Raw genomic sequence first — 18672 nt, forward strand, 5'->3', positions numbered from 1 at the left:
CTAAAGGAACCAGAGAAGAGGCCTGGAGCCTTCCCTGGAAGGTCAGTTCCCCAGAGCCATGAGGAGTCTGAAACAGACCAAACGCACAGGCTGGACTCACTGGCCTTCACCAAGAAGACACCACCATAGGCTGGCAGGAAGGCTGGCCTTCACAGCACACAGAAGTAGAAGGAGGCCACCACCACATAGACCTGAAGTATACATGTGCTTCAGGGGAGCCTGCCCCTCTCCCGCCCTGATGCTCCTTCTATCCAGGCACAGAAGCCCGTGACCCTGCTGGCCACATTCCCAGATGGGCTAATTCTGATCCCCAAAGACTTAGCATTCTGGCCTCGATGCCCTTTCCCGCCATAACCTCTTCCACACCTCTAATATGTGCATATTCCCTATTTTAGGGTTCTTTATAATAGCCAATGCAATGTCAGGCTTAGTTCTCGTATGAATGCCTGAAACAGGAAGAATGTGCACTGTCCACAGTACCTGCCTGGCAAGCTGACACCGAAAAGGTGATCCTCTGTGCAGGCATGAACGTGCCTGGTCACCTGACCAAACTGTAACACTGTCTCAATCAAAAGAACAGTGGGACAACAGAAGCCTACAGAGCACAGCTGGTGAGGCTGATCCACTCAGAACTTTTCATCAGGACAAGTTTCTGACCTTCTTTGCTTCTTTAACCCAGGCTTACGGCAGATAGCCTTTCCTCACTGTACTTTCTGGGGAAGCCTGCAATCCAGGGCACATGAAATTGGCCACCCTACTGCCTGGCTGTAGCCCATCATATGGAGCTTAAGTTCCAGGAGCCATGTGGAGTGTCAACAAGCCTCTGACCCAGTTCTTCAAATGGGAAGGGCCAAGCCCAAGTGGAGCAGCTGTGCAGCTAGCAGGCCTGGCCAGAGAAGCCTCTGCTGTGAGGCACAGGGCAGGAGAGTGATGCAAAAACAAAGTCCCTCAGCAAAGAGCCTCATCTTCCTCCTCCAACACAAGACTTGCAGAAACACAGGCCATCCAGATAACCCAGCAGCTCCTCCTCTCAGAACATGGAGACTCAGAATAAAGGTGACTCTGATCAAGCACTTCCTTCCACACTCCCTAGCAAACAAGGACCCTGTTCCACCTCAAATCCAAAACACAGTAATTATAAACTGTTGGCAGTTAAGGCTTCACAAAAACCTCAAGAGAAAAAAGATGCTGAAATGTATGCAAATCGGTTGTAAGGGAGCACATTCCTTCCCAGAGGGTTCCACTGGACCCTCAGTAGGTGACACACCAAGGCACAAGAGGACACACCCCAGGAGGACTCTTTTACGCTGGCCTGTACCACGCCACTACACTGTGTCGTCTCTGGGCACCTGAGCCACCACACATTTCTATCCTCTAAACCCAGCAGCCTGAACTGCAAACATCTGCAGTACTCTCTTCTATGTCCAGAAGCAGCTCTGCTGCGTGAATGCGGTGCAATCTCCAGGTGGAAAGCCATCAAGATGCTGGCTGGAGCTGCAGGCATTTGGCAGCCCGAAGGACTCAATAGGCTGCAAGGCTGCTGGAAGGAGACCTGGATGATTGTGTTCTCACTGCAAGAATAAAGCTCCCCAGTGCAAACAAAAGGAAGCCAGGGCCTACAGATTCAGGAATCAAGGCCTCCTCTTGGAAGCTGTGTGTGTCATGTAGGCAGGAGAGTACATCTCCTTCATCAAGACACAAGCCACGCCAGGAGAAGGTGAGCCATGCAAGGAGCCAATGACTAGACATCATGAATTTAGAATTTAGACTCAGCACCAGCACTAAACACGAACAGAGCCCATCCAGACACTTCACTTGCTGATATCCGAGCTCCACCAACTGCTCCCCACACCATGTCCAACTGTCTGCTCTGAATCAGAGCAGCCTGGCCACACAGCACAACCATCATCGGCCACTGTAACTGATATGGTCCTACTGACTTAAAAGCAAAGCAGAGTGACTCATACGTACATGACATCCCTAGGTGGCTACACCCAGAAAGCACCTGGGAAAGGTGTCTCTCCTCCCCATCTCAAGTCCACAACTGCTGCAGGAGACTGACCCCAGGCTTCAACTCCCCAGCACCCTGGCATCAGCTCCACTACCAAGGGTGTATGAGGAAGCTCTATTTCACAAACACATGAGCATGCACAAAATCAGGACTCTTGGCAGATATTTCTGGAGTGTTGCTTGCAAAGTTTAAAAATACATTTTTGTCTTCTCATATTGTCAAATAGAATCTGTGATTTCAGAGCAAGAATGACAATGAATCTTAAGTAAGTAGTGCTATTTAAGTTTAGTGCAAATGCCCATACTGTTGAGACAGTAAATTCCAGTCCTGGCTCCTCATCTTCTCGGCTTCTGCAGATTTTGAACTTAATTCCACCTGTTTCTGCTCCCAGGGGTAAAAACAGAGTTTCCTAACAGGTTCCAGCAGTAACAGTCCTTTCACCTAACATGCCCCTAACAAGCTACTTCCCTTTCAGATCAGACTCAAATCCTACTGGGTTTAGGAATCTATTCTATCAACAACATGCAAACATCACAGCAGAGAACATATATCCATAGAAGGTAATCAAGGACTGTCGGTAACTTTCAAGAGGCCTACAGAGAACGGGAGGCAGTCGAGAACTCAGTGACAGGAAGGCAGAAGACAGGCCTTTACACAGCTGTACACGTTCTTCCCTAGTCTAGGAGAAACATTCAGAGAGCAGAGCTGGGACAGTGGATAGAGCTCCGGTCAGGAAGAGTGGAAATAAACACACTGAGGGTAAGTGTCACACTGATGTGAGCACAGCCCAGACCTCTCAGTTTAGACCATGGGCCAACTGTGCCTTCCACACAGGGAAAGAAAGCCTCCAAGGGCAGAAATACATCCTTCACAGCACACTGCCAGCCAGGAAAGTAGGTGCAGTTCTACACAGGCATCCCAGACAGTCTGCTCCCAGCCCCTTACCTACCTGGCAAGTACTGCATGCCTGTCCCTAGAATCTCAACAGGACACTTGACTGGGCTAACCTAAAGGAAGTGACAGCAATTGCAGCTCTAAAAGGTGACGAGAGCATCACACTAACATCAAAACTAACAGCAATTACAAACCCCAGGCTTAGGGTTTCCAGACACTGCAAAGAGCCCTCTCCTTCCTCCCACAGCAGGTGGCAGTGAGAAGGAAAAAGCCTGAAGTAGGTGGGGGCGGAGGCCGGGAGCAGTCGGGACAGATTTTACAAGACTGCTGTAGGGAAGCAGATGGGCCCTGAAAATCCAGAGTTGGGAACAGCCCCATGAAGGCATGTGACACCAAGCAATACAAGCAACTACACCCACAACCCTTTTCCTCGGACAGAGGCTGAACAGCACCCTGACCCCTCTCTAAGGAGAAGCAGGCACTCTACACTGATCCAAACAGCAGACCAATTTGAGATGTCCCTGGACTCACAGAACAGACACTGACATGAGAGGAAGAGGAGACAGGAATTGGCCCCAAGGGCAGTCCCCCAGAGCTCAGCTATGCTGCTGCACAGGAGGACTAGAAGCACGAGGCTCTCGCCAAGGTACCGCTCCTACAGAGAGCTCCAGACTCTCCCTGCCTGCTACTCAGCAAACTACCACAGTAAGCCCCTCCCACCCACATAACTGCTCATACATGCTGGCTACTGTCACAGGATGAACCGGAGGTCTAAGAATGTGGCTCAGTGGCGGAGTACTTGTCTGTCAAACCCAGGGCAATAGGTCGGATCACCAGTACCACATGAAAAATGAAGTATGAGCAAGGTGCATCTATGAGAAACAACAGAGAAGATGGAGAAGACACACCTAAGTGCAGCTGAAAGCCCTGGACACACCAGAGAAAGCAGCACAAGGCCCGGAAGGCCTAGAGGCCAACTGGCTACTAGAACCCCTCACTTGCACTGGCATATGCTTTAAATGACTCAAGTACAGCAACCACCAGTCCAGAAGCACATCCATTACCAAAGCACCAGGAAGGGGCCGCCCAATGCAGTCCTGCTCCTATGCAAGCCAACCAAAGAGCCTGGGCAGCCACCCTTAGCATGCAGCAACTCCCAGGCCCAACAACATCTTCAGCAGGCAGGCAGGTGTGTGCCTGGAGCAGCAACTGAGAGCTTACATCTGATCCACAAGCAGGAGGCACACACACACACAGGGCAGGAACAACTGGGAATTGCATGGGCTAGCTAGTGAAACACAAAGTCCACCCGCAGTGACACTCCTCCAATAAGCCACACCACCAAATTCTTTCCAAGTGGTTCCACCAACAGTGAACCAAACATTCAACCATTCCTTCCGGTACAGGGAAGGAGAATCTCTCCCTCAAACAAGCACACAGTTGACCCTCACAAGCCAGCTGCTGAGAGCATGCCCACCGCTCCTGTGGGAGCAGATAACTCCAGACAGCGGCTCTGGAAACGCACTAACACGTCAATGTACCACTGGGTATACACCATCCACAGGCACAAGATCACATCTCTGCCCTTCAGCACGCTCACGAGGCAGAGTAGCGGCAACGCCACACAAGTCCCGCAGCAGACACAAGGAGGAAGCAGCGGTGCCTAGCCCTCAGCTGCCAGGATACTCCTCCCACGTGAAGCACATGCCTGCCCTGTGTCTTCCCTTCCTGCGGGTCAGCAGTTCTCCTTTTACACCTGAGGCCACATGAGTTCAGAGCTCCAGTCTAGGTCAGACTGATGTGCCCAATAAAAAATCTGCATAAGCCTGGCAATGGTGGCGCACGCCTTTAATCCCAGCACTCGGGAGGCAGAGGCAGGCGGATCTCTGTGAGTTCGAGACCACCCTGGTCTACAGAGCTAGTGCCAGGACAGGCTCCAAAGCCACAGAGAAACCCTGTCTCGAAAAAACAAAAACAAAAACAAAAACAAAAAAAAAAAAACTGCATAAAAGGAAAAAGTGACACAGAGATCAGAAGTGATGAGTGTGTACACAGACAACTGGTTCTGGAAGCAAGGGAGTGTCTTCTCTTCCACACAACCTTCTAGCCTGATGTCACCAGCTCCACTCACCAACGTCTGATGTACTGTACAAGAGCAGACTAGAACTTAATATCCCAAGGGCAGCCTCAAACCCAAGGGTCTGATTCCAAATAGCAACTACCAAAGTGGAAGACGACAGAAGCACAGGTGGCCAGCAGGGTCAGACAGACACCTGGGAACAGCACAGGTAGAGTGCTAATAAGATGACGTGCCCAGTACCAAGGGAAAGGCTCCCGCACCACAAAAACTCTGAGTGCTAACTCAGCACCCCAGAGACAGAGGAGCGGACAATAAATGTCCTCTCACAAATGCTGTGGGAAGAAATTAGAACACCTTCATGCAGAATTCTTGCCAAAATTATTTAACTAGAATCAAATGACACCCAGGTATACATCTAACCAGACATAATGACACACAACTGTAATCTGAACCCCTGCAAGGGGCAGGGAGAGATAAGGCAGAAGCATCTCAAGTCAAGGCCAAAATGGGCTACACAGTAAGACTCTTGTCAAAAAAATAAAAGTAAGTGACAGAAACCAAGCTGGAACTGTGCAGAGGTGTCTTACACAGAAGATGCTTTCCAGTCAGCTAACAGAGAAAAGTACCAATCTGCAGACAGAGCGGTAACCAACTCTTGTCTGCCTAGGTTTTAGGCCTTTTCCACAGGGGGATATGTGCCTGTTACTGCAAACCTTGCCCAAAGCTAGGGGTGAAATGGGGAGAGGGAAATATGGGTCCTCCTTCTGCTGTCTTGCTTTATGAGCATGGCAAAAACCTGCCCTATAAATATTGGGTTTGTACCCATAGATTAGTGCTGTTCTCAGCCTATTTACAGCAGGCGACCACAAATACGGAGACTCATATCAAGTGCTAAGAATGCATGGCGACGGAGTGCTCAGCCCTAAACAGAACATCTATACCATCGCCTCCAAGGCCCAGGGAACACTGCAGAACAGGAGAAGGGAAGAATTAAGAGCCAGAGAACGGGAGGAGTGCTGTGACACGGTGTCTTCTGAACATGGCGTGAGTGTCTACATTCATGAAGTCAGAGGCAGCTATGTGTGTGTACAAGACTGGGACTTCAGCATTCCGTCGTGGATGAAAGGAGGGGTGCACAAGGGCCCAGCCCTCCCGGAGGAGGTGAAGGCAGAATAGTTGCTAGGGGAAGAAGAGTTGTAGTTCCTTGTGGTTTGGTCAGTGTAAGCCACCCTTGCTCACATAACTCCCCACCTACACTTATGCAAGCAACCCTAGTTAAACACAGTCAGACACAGGGAAAAGACATCAGAGGAGGACATGGGACTTGCTGGGAAGGGCTTAGTGGGAGGAAAAAGAGATAAGAGAGGACAATGGGGGAACACTGTCAAAGTATACTATATGCATAAAATTGTAAAGAACATTAAAAAAAAAACAAAGATTCCATGTCATAAATGATAAAGGTGAGGGAACAGTTCTTTGTTAAAAGAAACTGAAGAGGCATGACAGGGTAAATGATACATGACCTTTACTCAGCCCCTTCGAAACAGGAATACAGCATGTCCCCTTGAGAACAAGGTGCACATCTGAACACGCTAAGTGGCCTGGGAACGATGAAAGCCGCATCCACAGTCCAGCACATGCACCAGAACTCAGAAGCATCACTGGGCCTGTAATGTGGTGTGAAAGCTTAGCAAGATAAAATGAACCAGCACGTAGAAACTCGCAGAGAGAAAACAAGATGCAGAGCACCAGCACCAGACAGGCACTAAGGCCCAGGGCCGTAGTAAAGGCGTTCCAGCAGCTGCTCGAGTTTCTGCCGTAAGAAACTCTCCACGGAGAACAGGGCAGGAAGCGTCTAGCATCCCCTCACCACATCTAACCTCTCGAGGTGGAAAGGAAAGCACTAATCCTCCTGCCAGCCTAGGCAGGGAGCCATCCCAGAAGGTCCAGCAGCCTGCCCGCCCAGGATGGCAGAGTCACAGCTCACTTCCCTACAACTCAAGCTGGGCAGCCAGGTGGGCCCAGTTCTGTGGAGCCACAGCTGGGAAGAAGCGTGTTCCTCACTCCTGCTCTAGGCCACCAAGCCTTGCCACTCTTTGGTACTCCTGTGAAGTCAGTGGGTCCTTCCCCAGCTGGGTCACGTGTGCCATCTATGCCCCTCAGCACACTCAGGTTTAAGAGACAAGTTGGTGAGCTCTAAACACCAAACACATCAGCGCTTTCCAAGACTTCGGCCTCTGTAAAGCCCCACACACTGAAGCCCACCAGGTTATGAGCCTCCCTCACCTGTAAGGCCCTACAGAGGAGTGAGCCTACCATTCTCTGGGGGAGAATAGTACAGGCCACAGGAATCAATGCACACCATGAGGGTCCCTAACTACAAGAGAAAACATCAATACAGACTGATAAAAATTTGGGCAGACACGTGTGTTCTGGGTAGTTATTTTTAAGACATACTCATCTAGACTTCACGTCCAAACACAGTGTGAGGGTTTGGCTTTTGTCTCACTTACTCAGTGGGAACCTGTCCTCTGCTGGTTCCCAGAGCACAAAGGACACTCAGAGACAAAAAGATGCAGGACAAGGAGCTGTCAAAGAGAGAGAGGGTTTCCCCATCCAACCAGACAATCGCCTAGGTTTCTTTCCAAAGGCAAACAGCAACGTGACGACTAAAGGACAATCAAAAGGAAACCCGCCTGACCAGATTTAGGGAAGGTGGGAGGGGCTGAGGATCGAACTCTGTGAGACAGCAGCATCCACTCAGCTTGCACACAGCTCTGCGTTCCACGATGGGGAAGGGTGGTGATAAGATATGATAAGAGACAGGAAGTAACCAGGGGGACAAGGTGAAAGGCCACCATGAGTACCTACAGGGTTCCCACAGAGACAGCAGTCACCCTATTTCAGGGCTCCCAGCCACGCCTGTGCATCTAAAGCTTCATCCCACAGCCGCCCAGCTGTCATGGCTATCACTGTTTCATTTGCCACAGGACCAAGGAGGAAAAAAGCACAATTCTCAGTGAAGCATTTTCCTACTGTTTAGCCAACCCTGAGCATCCCTGAAAAACTCCCAAGTGACCTAATGTAGCAGGATAAAGCATGTTTCCCATACAACGCCTGGTCCACCCATGTGATCTAATATATACAGGATAAAACATACTTCACATATGAACACCTGGTCCACCCATGTGATCTAATGTATACAGGATAAAACATACTTCACATATGAATGCCTGGTCCTTACCTACCCTGGTGCAGTGACACCGCCCAAGACTGAGAAGCTTTCCCAGGAAGGTTCCCAGGCCCACGTGGTCAAATGAGCCAGTCCAGACAAGCCACCAGCACAGCAGCAGCATTACCTGTGACAGCCACAGCCTGGCCTGAAACCTGCACTCCTACCTGAAGGCTCAGAGGTACACAACTCACCCCATGCCAAAAACTGCCTACATGCCTGTTCACTGGACACCAAACTGAGCTCAGCTGAGCTTCCTATGAGATGGAGACAGTTCAGTTCAGAACTCTTTGTGGACTTCTCCCTTTTGTATGTCAACCTTCCCAGAATTCCCCCAAGCCTCCGATAGTAAGGACTGAAGGGGCACCTTGCCCTGCACAGGACCTGAAACGGCTGTAGGCATTTCCCTAGTAGCTCAGAGCAGAAGCAACAGGCCAAAGGAAAAGGCTGCACAATGGGTAGTCCTCCATCCTGCTGCTGCCTGGGACCTCCTCAGTCCCTCTTCCCCCAGAACTGCAAAATGTGCCAGGTACAGTTCCTAACCATGCCCAGGGCCCTCCAACTCTGAAACTTCTACCATTTCTCAATCTGCAGGACCTCAAGGTCGCTAGGACCTGGGCATCCTTCCACAAGGAAGCCAGCACCAAAACCAGGACTCAGTACCAGGCAGCAAGTGGCACAGAGCCATCTACCAGCCATCTGTCCTCTCACACTGATGCCCATATGCCAGGCTGACAGCACCCACTGGAGACAAGTCAGAGTTCACACAAACCATCTGACAGACACCCTTGATCTGCAACCGTTTATGCAGCAAGGCTCTCAGAGAATGAAACTAAACTTCTGTAGTTCTAAGGACAAAATAAAGGAGTGCATGGGGAAGGAAGAGGAGGAAAACTGAGGTAACAGACACCATGCAACTGAACCCCCACCATTTGTCTCAGACAGCACCCTAAGGCCTCTGGATGGCCCCCACAGTTCCTGAGAAATGCTCAAGGATCCCAGTCCCCTAGTTGGACACCCCATGGTCCCTAACAGTTCCACAAGACTGCTGTAAGGACACTTTGTGGAGTTTTTGCCAGTTCAACAAATGTCTACTTAGTGATCCACAAGCAATGACACATGTTCAAGGAGCCACAGACACACAGATAGCCTAAAGCACCCAGAAAGAAGGGAGGAGCGGCACTGGAGACAGTCTGCACTCGTCAGAGAAGACAGGCTGCTCCAAGCACAGGTACAAGAAGGCAGAATAATCACTGGCCAGGGCCACAGCTCTGTCCCTGACCTCTCCGTGTCTCAGTTTCTAGGCACTAATGCCACTTCTCAAGAGCAGGGGAGGTGTCAAGGAGCTGACACTGTGAAGCTATAACTCCTAGCACAGGTCACAAGTCACTGATCATCATGGATGTCTCCAACAGGAGGACACTATTAGAACTCAAAGGTCCAAGAGGACAGAAGCCAAGAGGTGATAGTCTTTACAGAGACCAGTCCACTCAGGCCAGCTCTTGGATAGGCCCAGCCTGACACAATGTCTCGGGTCACAGGCAGGAAAGTGGCCCAAGTCACAGGTGTCAGAGCAGCAGAACAGCCAGCACAGGGAGAAGGCAGGGAGACAAACTGGGGAGAGACCACTGAATGGGAGGTTGTACACTACTCAGACCTTTCCAGGGACAGACACTGTCCTGCAGACTTCAAAGCCAAACGCAGGACTACAGCAGCTCATCTGACACCTGCAGCAAGCCACAGAAGACTAGGAACTCAACTCTAAAGGGCCAGGAACGTGGACTACATTCCAGCACCCCAGTTTCTCCACAATTATAATAAACCCACACCTCACTCCTGCCATGGTCCTTAGAGAAGAGGCATGAGTCCTAAAGAAAAGCAAACCCAAGGCCAGACTCCCTACCTAGCCTTGGCATGCGTGCCTCATGTTCATCCACAGACAGGGACAGTACCCTCCCTGCTAAAGGCTGCAATGGGGGGTCTACAGCCAGGGAAAGGTCTAGAGAGGCCAGATCAATGCACCTGCAGCAGGAAGGATGCAAACAGAGCAGGGAGGCCTTCCCAAACTCACACACTCACTCAACACTGAGCCGGCTTCAGACAACAGAACAGTTCCACTGGGCCGTCTACACAAGCCACCCTGCAGTGGGCGCTCCCTTTCCTTCACACAGAGTTTTCTGAGGCAAAGATCATGGAAAGCTCCAATCCTTGGGCCTTACCTGGAACCTCTCCACTCCCAGAATGCTCTGTCACCCCTTGATCCCCACTGTCTTCTCCTAAATCAGGCCATCCTCAGGACTCTCCCCATTGGTTCATGTAATGTAGCAGCTTTCTCTGGAGGAAAATTTGTTAAGGCATGGGACAGAGAAGGTGAAACAACAAGGTATTTTAGGACAGAATGTTTACAAAGAGGTCCAACAACAAGATGTTCCAAAGAGGGGGTCAAACACACCATCCTGCAGCGAAGCTCAATTAAGACAGGAAGTAAACAATTCAGAATAGCTTCAGAAAGTCCCTGAAATTGACCACATTCACTAGGCTCCTCCCTCCCATATTAGCATATTAGCAGGAAAGCAGGTGGAGTCACTCTCAGACAAGCCAAGCTGCAAAGCTGACCCAAAGTGGACAAGGCTCAGGCCAGCTAAACTACCTGGAAAGGATATTCTCCAACTTGCTGAGCCATGTGCAGGCTGTACAGTGTGCTCTAGACTTCTATACAGGAGTGGGTTCTGGTGATACAACATTCTTCTTTGAGTCATTTCTGCTCCTGTAAGTTAACCCCTCGCCCATATGCCTGTAAGTAACCCCAATAAATTCATTGATTCACCAAACTGGACTTTTGACTGACATGAAAACCTTATCTGGGGTGAATAAACACCTGTGTATGTTGTATTGCTCCACGACAAGTCTGTCACACAACAGCTGCTGTTTACTGTGAATATCCCCATCAGTGTGGACTCTGTAAAGCTAGGACAATGGGCACTCACAACAAGCAGATGACAAAGTACAGACCTCTACAGTGGCTCTCCACTCAACCTCTTTATTTTAACTGTGAGTGTCTGACCCGAGTATGTGTCTGGACAGTGCCCCAGGAGTGCAGAAGAGGACATCAAATCCCCTGGAACTGGAGTGGTGGGTGGCTGAGAGCTGCCCTGTGGTGCTGACAAACAGACCCGGGTCCTCTGCAAGAGCGGCAAGTGCTCTAAACACAGCCATCTATTCGATAGCCCCTTTCCACTTCCTATTTTATGAACTGAGAAGCTGGGGTCAACAGCAGCCCATGTATAATAGTTTCATTTCTGCTGCTGGGACAAAATATCCTGGCAAAAGCAACTTAGGGGGTGTGGCAGTTTGAGTAACAAGGGCCCACAGGCTCTCAGATTGGAGTGCTTGGTAACTAGGGAGCAGCACTGTTAGGAGGTGTGGCCTTGTGGGAGGAAGTGTCTCACTGGGGTGGGCTTTCAGGTTTCAAAAGCCCAAGCCAGGCCCTGTGACTCTCTCTTCCAGCTGTCTGCAGATGCAGATGTGGAACTCCCAGCTCCTTCCCCAGCACCATGTCTGCCCGCATGCTGCCATGCTCCCCTCCATGACGATGATGAGCTAAACCTATGAAATGTAGGCCAGCCCCAATTAAATGCTTTTCTAAGAGTTGCCATGGTTATGGTGTCTCTTCACAGCAATAGAACACTGACCAAGACAAGGAGGAAGGGTTTATTTAGCTTACAAATTACAGTCATCCCTGAGGAGGAAGTCAAGGCAGGAACTCGAGCAGCTAGCCACATCACATTCACAAGCCAAGAGAAACACATGGAACTGCACTCCCTAGTTACGCCCAGTTAGCTTTCTTCAGTCGTGAGTTCAGGGTTCATTCCAGACGCTTCTCCCAATCAATAATCAATATAATCCCCACAGACATATTCCAGGTCAGCTTAATGTAGATAATTCCTCACTGGCTCTTCTCAGGTGAGTTTTTAGGTAGTGGCAAGTTGACATTTAAAACCAAACCAACCACCATGCCACAGATGACCCAACTACTCTGCACAGCCACAATCTAGTGACATTCAAAGCTCACACAGAAAGACGGGTAAGAGGGAAATGCCTGGACTCTAGAAATACACAGAGGCCTTTAAACTCCACCAAAAGCACAGACGTTCTGGGCCTGTCACTGCTCTAGACTACTTCAGCTCTCCTACACCGCCGGACACAGGGAACCAGATGCTGGCTGAGGTTACTGTTCCGGTGGGGGCTACACCCCAAGCCCCCTCCCCTGGAGCTGTCTCAGTCCAGACTCTGCCCCTACCAGAAAGCCTGTCCTTGGTGGCTCCACCCCTGAGGGCATTAAAAGCCCCTACCTCATGGGTTCCCCTTGTGGTCTCTTCAACTTCCCCTGGCACCGCCCAAGAATGCTTTGCTCAGAATAAACCTGGATTTATTAATTCAGTTTGATTGGCTTATTACATCAGTGGGGGTGGATTCCCATTAGCCAGGAATTCCAAACTTAATAGTCATACCGCTCACTAGGTGGAAGAATCAAAAGATAAATAAGAATTAAAAATTTCTTTTCAAGAAAATATTTGAACTTTGTGCATTTAACTTTGAAACTTCTTAGCAGACATGATTAGTGTCTTGGTTACATTTAAATCGCTGTAACAAAACACCATAACCTAACTTACAAAAGACAGAATTCAAATGGACTTAAAATGTCAGAGCGTTAAGAGTCCATGATATCAGAGCTAAGCCATGGAAGCAGAAGAGCTGAGACCTCGTGTCTTGATCCACAAGTAGGAGAGAAAAGGGGAACACACTTGGAATGATACAAGGTTTTTGTTTATTTTGGGCTAGCTTTTTGTTTGTTTCAAGACAGGGTTTCTCTGTGTAGTCCTGGAACTCTCTGTAGACCAGGCTAGCCTTGAACTCAGAGCTCTATGCCTACCAAGTGCTGGGGTTGAAGGTATGAGCCACCAACCAGGCAAGACTTTGAAAGTGCAAAGCCCACCCCCAGTGACACACTTCCTCCAACAAGGCCATGCCTCATAATGCCTTCCAAACTGTTTCAACAACTGGGGACCATGAATTCAAACATACATATGCTTGGTGATTATGGGTGATAGTTTCATTCAAACAAATGTAGTGATATTTTGTTTATAATCTAACAAAGCTTACCTGAAGACTAGAGTGCAAAGCTAAGTCACTAGTTAGTCACAGAGGCCAGGCAATGGTGGCACACACCTTTAATCCCAGCACTCAGGAAAGAGGCAGGTAATCTCTGTAAATTCAAGGTCACCCTGGGCTACAGGAAATTGAATCAACCTAAAAGAGAAACCGAGCTCACACAAAGGTGATCCCAGCACTAGGGAAGTAGAGACAGGAGTGATATGGCAGAGAGAGAGAGAGAGAGAGAGAGAGAGAGGGGGGGGGGGGGGGGGGGGGGGGGGGGGGGNGGGGGGGGGGGGGGGGGGGGGGGGGGGGGGGGGGGGGGGGGGGGGGGGGGGGGGGGGGGGGGGGGGGGGGAGGGAGGGGGGAGGGGACTATAAGGTGGGAGGAAACAGGAACTCAGATGTAGTCTGAGGATTTAGTCTGGGGTTTTGTAGAGACAGCAGCAGTCTGAGGATTCAGAGACAGGGTCGCCACTGGTCCAAGTATTAGTAGAGGTAAGAACTCTCTAGTGGCGGGGCTCCGCTTCTCTGATATCTGACTCTGGGTTTTTATTATTAAGAACCATTAGAATCATGTTTCAAACCACCACAACTAGTTTTGGGAATTCACAGAAACAGAATTATTGTCGGCTCTGTCCAGCATTCCAACTACCCTCTCCCTCCCAAAGAACAGGTGAAGTGACAGCATTATCTCTCCGTCAGCTCTACTACCTAAAACTCACCGGCATGGCAAGTTCCTTGCATCTACAGTATTACACAGGCCACTCATGAGCTCACTCTTATGGAAAGAGGAGTCAGAGATGAGTAATCCCCTTCCGAGACCCTCACTTTAACTTCCTAAGTCAGCCTGGCCCATTACAGCACTGGAGACGGAAGTCCTTTGGAACTCTTTCAACACGAAGGCAGGGAAAAAACCTCACTTGAAGGAGCCCAGCCTTCCACCCTTGAAGCAGCTGCAAGCCTGCTTTCAGCTGGGGCTCTGGACCTCCGCCTGTGGAGTGCCCCACTGGTAACCCATGCCAGGCTGGAAGGAAGATCCGCAGAGTTCCAGCTTCAACCTGTTCCCAGGGCTGCTTTTCTTCCACGGTCTCAGTCTCAAGTCAGCCACAGGAACTGACGGTGCCTCATTCTTACCTCAGTTTACCAGATTCAAGCCAGACATACAAGAGAAACCACACTGTACCATGGAGGCCCACTTCTCTGGAGGGAAAGAGCCTCTAACAGTTACGAGGAATTGCAGGGCAGCCTGAAGGCACTCTCACATGCTGCTGACAGGTCAGTGCTGTGAGTCACCAGAGAAGGGGTGGCGACAGCTGTTGAAAGCCTGCATGAATTCCCACCTACCATGACAGTCAAGGCTAATAGAACTAGCACAGAGGAAAAAACAGCTTTTCACCTGAGCCACTGTCCACAGCAGTGACAACTGAAAAGCATGTCCACACTCAACAAGGATTACTGGCCTCCAAGAGGCAGTCACTGAAATCAAGAGACAAACGCGAGGCATGAGGAAATGGACACACTGCCACCATATCATGCTAAAGTATATTACAGAACATATATGCTGCTGTGTCAGGGGTCTCTAAAGCTATCTGCATGTGTGCAATGAAAAAATTACTAAAGCAGCTAAACTACTAATGAAAGATTACTAAGCCATCTCTAGATGGCAGTATCATGTATTTTTTTTCCGCAATTCTCTATTTCCTGAGCTTTTTGCAACACACACAGACTGCTAAGCAATTTGAAAGCACAATATCCACCACGGCTTAAAGCACAGAAAATGCTGCTGGTTGTAACTGGCCCTGCTCCTACTCAGCTCTTCGGGCCTGCCTGGCACTCTCCACGGTGCTGGCTGCTAACCCCTGTGTTTCTAGCAGCACACGCAAGAGGCTAGCATCAACACACCCACTTCCCAACGGACAGAGTGAGAGAGAGAGCAGTACGCCATGCATCTGGAAAGGAGCTGGTGTCCACAACACACCAGGAAGTGAAAACGGCACCTAGAACATTTTCTCTATAGATATTTCTCAAAAAGCATAAGGATAACCAACAGCTATTTTTTTTATAACATTCAACATTGCTAACAGCAAAGAAATGCCAAGGAAAACCACAATAAACTATCACCTCTCACCTTTAGAATGTCTATCAAAAACATAAAAGCTAACTGCTGGTAAAATGTGAAGAGATGGAATCCTTGAACCCTGGCTGGTGGGATGTAAGCTAGTCAGTGCATTACAGAAATTGATAAGAGACGTCCTCCAGAAAACTAAAAGTTAGCCTGTGGCCCAGCAATCCCAGTACCAGACGTATATCCAAAGACACTGAGAGAATGTTAGAGAAACGTGTGTTCTCTATATACTTCAAGAGTGTTCACAACAGCCACAAAATGGAAACCACCTGAGATGGACAGATGTACGAAAACAAGATACATATGAGCAATGGGACATTGCTATTACTATTAGTGTAAAAAGGAGAAATGAAATCACATCACAGTGACTGCACGGATGAACCTGGAGAGCCACTTGTAAAGCCAGTCACCAAAGACCAACAAAGCACGGCCTCACTCATATGAACTAATAAAAGTACAAGATGGCAGTCACCAGGGGACAGGAGGAAGGACAGAGCAATGGGAGGATGTTGGTCAGAGGGGACAAAGTCTAAGTAGGACAGAGAGTCTTGGTGGGACTTGGTGGCAGCAACTACTGACGGCAGACACGGGAAGGTGCTATAAAAAAATTTAAAATGTTCTCATCACAAAAAACACCTGTGGTGCTGACAAATGGCGATTAGCTTGACTTAATCACCCTGTGACATAGTCACATATCTGAAGCACCATGGTACACCAGACACACACACACACACACACACACACACACACACACACACAAAACAAGAAACTAGCTTGTGCCAGGTGGTGATGATGCACGCCTTTAATCCCAGCACTCAGGAAGCAGAGGCAGGCAGATCTCCGAGAGTTCAAGGCCAGCCTGGTCTACAGAGAGAGTTCCCCGACAGCCAGGACTGTTATACAGAGAAACCTTGTCTCAGAACTTCTCCCTCCCCCCAAAAAAGAAAATAAAACAAAAGGAACTAGCCAGTGAAGCAAACTATATGCCAACAGATAATCTACATTTTAATCTCTACTGACCTGAAAAACCAAATGTACTAACCAAAATGTCCAAGAGTGAGGAGGGAAGCCATGTCTGTTCTGAATCTCCTAGGCCTCCAATGACTGATACATTAAGATTTTAATGAATGTTTCTGTCTATAGGAATGGAATCTTATATTCACAGATGTGTGAAAAAAGTAGGAAGGTTAACAGCGGTGGGTCATCATCCCTTCCAGGTCCCACACAGCGGAGCCAAAACTGGCTGGAGAAAAAAAGTGCGGTGGCAGGCCTCACTGAACAGGCTCCCTGAAATCCTCCTTGCCCACCAGGGGAAATCGCACCTGAGCCTGATTTTCCTTTCCAGAGTAAATAATAGTACTGGAGGTAGTGTCAGCTCTCCAGGAGCGCCCTGGCGACACATTGCCTATCTGTCAGTTCCTCATTTATACCCAGCTCTCTCTGGCCTTGGAAAGGCCAGTGCCATCTGGGCAGAGGACTCTGCCAGGGAAGCTCACAGCCAAGCATAGCTCCCACTTCCTAATTTCAACGTGGACTTTAGAAAATGACCTTAAATATGCTTATTTATAATAGTGCTAAATTCCAACTTTTCAAAATTCCTAATAAAAAGCAATGCACATAAACACTGGGAACACTAGCTAGTCCTCTGATGAACAACTAAATCTGAGTTCACTGTTGCATTTTGTAACTTTGCTGCTAACATCCCTGACGCTGTGTATTATGACATGGACTAAGCTATATAAGATACCATTAGAACTGGATTCATATGGCCTTAACTTTAGGGTTTTTTAAAAGTTACTATTTCATGTTCATGGGTGTTTTGCCTCATGTATGTCTGTGCACCATGTATGTGTGCCTACAGAGGTCAGAAGAGGCATCAGATTTCTTGGAACTAGAGTTACAGATGGCTGTGAGCCACCATGTCGGTGCTTAGAATTTAATCCGGATCCTCTGAAGAGCAGCCAGTGCTCTAACCACTGAGGCATCTCTGGTGACGGGGAAGCCACTCTTCCTGAGGAAGGCAGCCTCTGCTCTGAACAGGTGCAGGTTATCTGTCTCAATACATTTCGGGTGCCTAATTAAGTAACGTTACTGGGTAAGAAAATCTTGACAGCTAATATACTGTGACCATCAACAAATACATCTAACACATTTGGGACCACAATCTGAGAACAGAACAAAAGAGAGAGAGAGAGAGAGAGAGAAATTCTACACCTCTGCAGTTGTTTCCTCTCCTGTGGAACTGCAGGGAAATGCGCTACAACGTCATGACTTGTCTCCCGATTCACTGCAGTGTTTCTTATCACAACACCGAGCATCAGCATCACCATCACTTTTTTTTTTGAGATACAAATAGAAAGAAACTGGCACAGCTGTGACCAGTTTTCTGCGCAAATCAGAAAAAATGTATGTGTGTATGTGCATATGTCAAGCATGTTAACATATGCAAGTTCACACACACACACACACACACACGTACATGTGTGGAGGCCAGAAATAAACACTGACCATCTTCTGTCAATCAGTCTCAACCTTATTTTTTGAGACAAGGTCTCTACCTGAACCTGGAGCTTGCCAAACTGGCTTGACTATCTAGCCAGAAATCCCCAGGGAATCTCACTGCCTCAGAACCGTACCTCTATGATGCCGAGCACAACCCCACTCCTGGCTTTTTCCCGGCTCCTTGTGCTTGAACACCGAGCGCTGTGCTGAGTAAACCATCTCCCTGGCAGCTACCCCAGAATTTTTAAAGTATATGGTTGGTGGAAAAAGAAGTTGTAAAAAAAAAAAAAAAAAAAAAAAAACCAGAGGCCAACAAGATGGTAAGGGCATGACCACTAAGCCTGAGATATTCCATCCCTGGGACTCAGATAATGGAAGGAGAGAACCAACTCTCACTAGCTGACCTCTGACCTCCAAACAAGCACCGTGGCACACTGGAAGACGTAAGCAAATACACAGAAATAAATATATGCAATACAAGCTTAAAAACAACCAATCTGGTAACAAAATGTTCAATTTCTTTTCCTTAAAGAAATCACTAGGAGCTTAAACTGGAGTGAGCTAGACAGTCTTTCTTACCAACACGATTCTGCCTAAAACAACCTCTTGAGGAAAGAAAGAAAAAAACCTTGATATTTAGTATTAAGAACAAAAGCTAACTTGGAAATTTAA

The 18672-nt window shown here is 48.6% G+C and overlaps 1 protein-coding gene across 5 annotated transcripts in view; it reads right to left on the reverse strand.

Annotated features, from left to right (window-relative positions):
• Positions 1-18672, reverse strand: part of Arhgef7 (Rho guanine nucleotide exchange factor 7) — a 103594-nt gene that overhangs the window by 55785 nt on the left and 29137 nt on the right. The window lies entirely within an intron of this gene.

This window comes from Alexandromys fortis, unplaced genomic scaffold (genome assembly GCF_014885135.2).
Source record: "Alexandromys fortis isolate MF-2015 unplaced genomic scaffold, M_Fortis_MF-2015_v1.1 scaffold_3, whole genome shotgun sequence".
NCBI classification, from domain to species: Eukaryota; Metazoa; Chordata; class Mammalia; order Rodentia; family Cricetidae; genus Alexandromys; species Alexandromys fortis.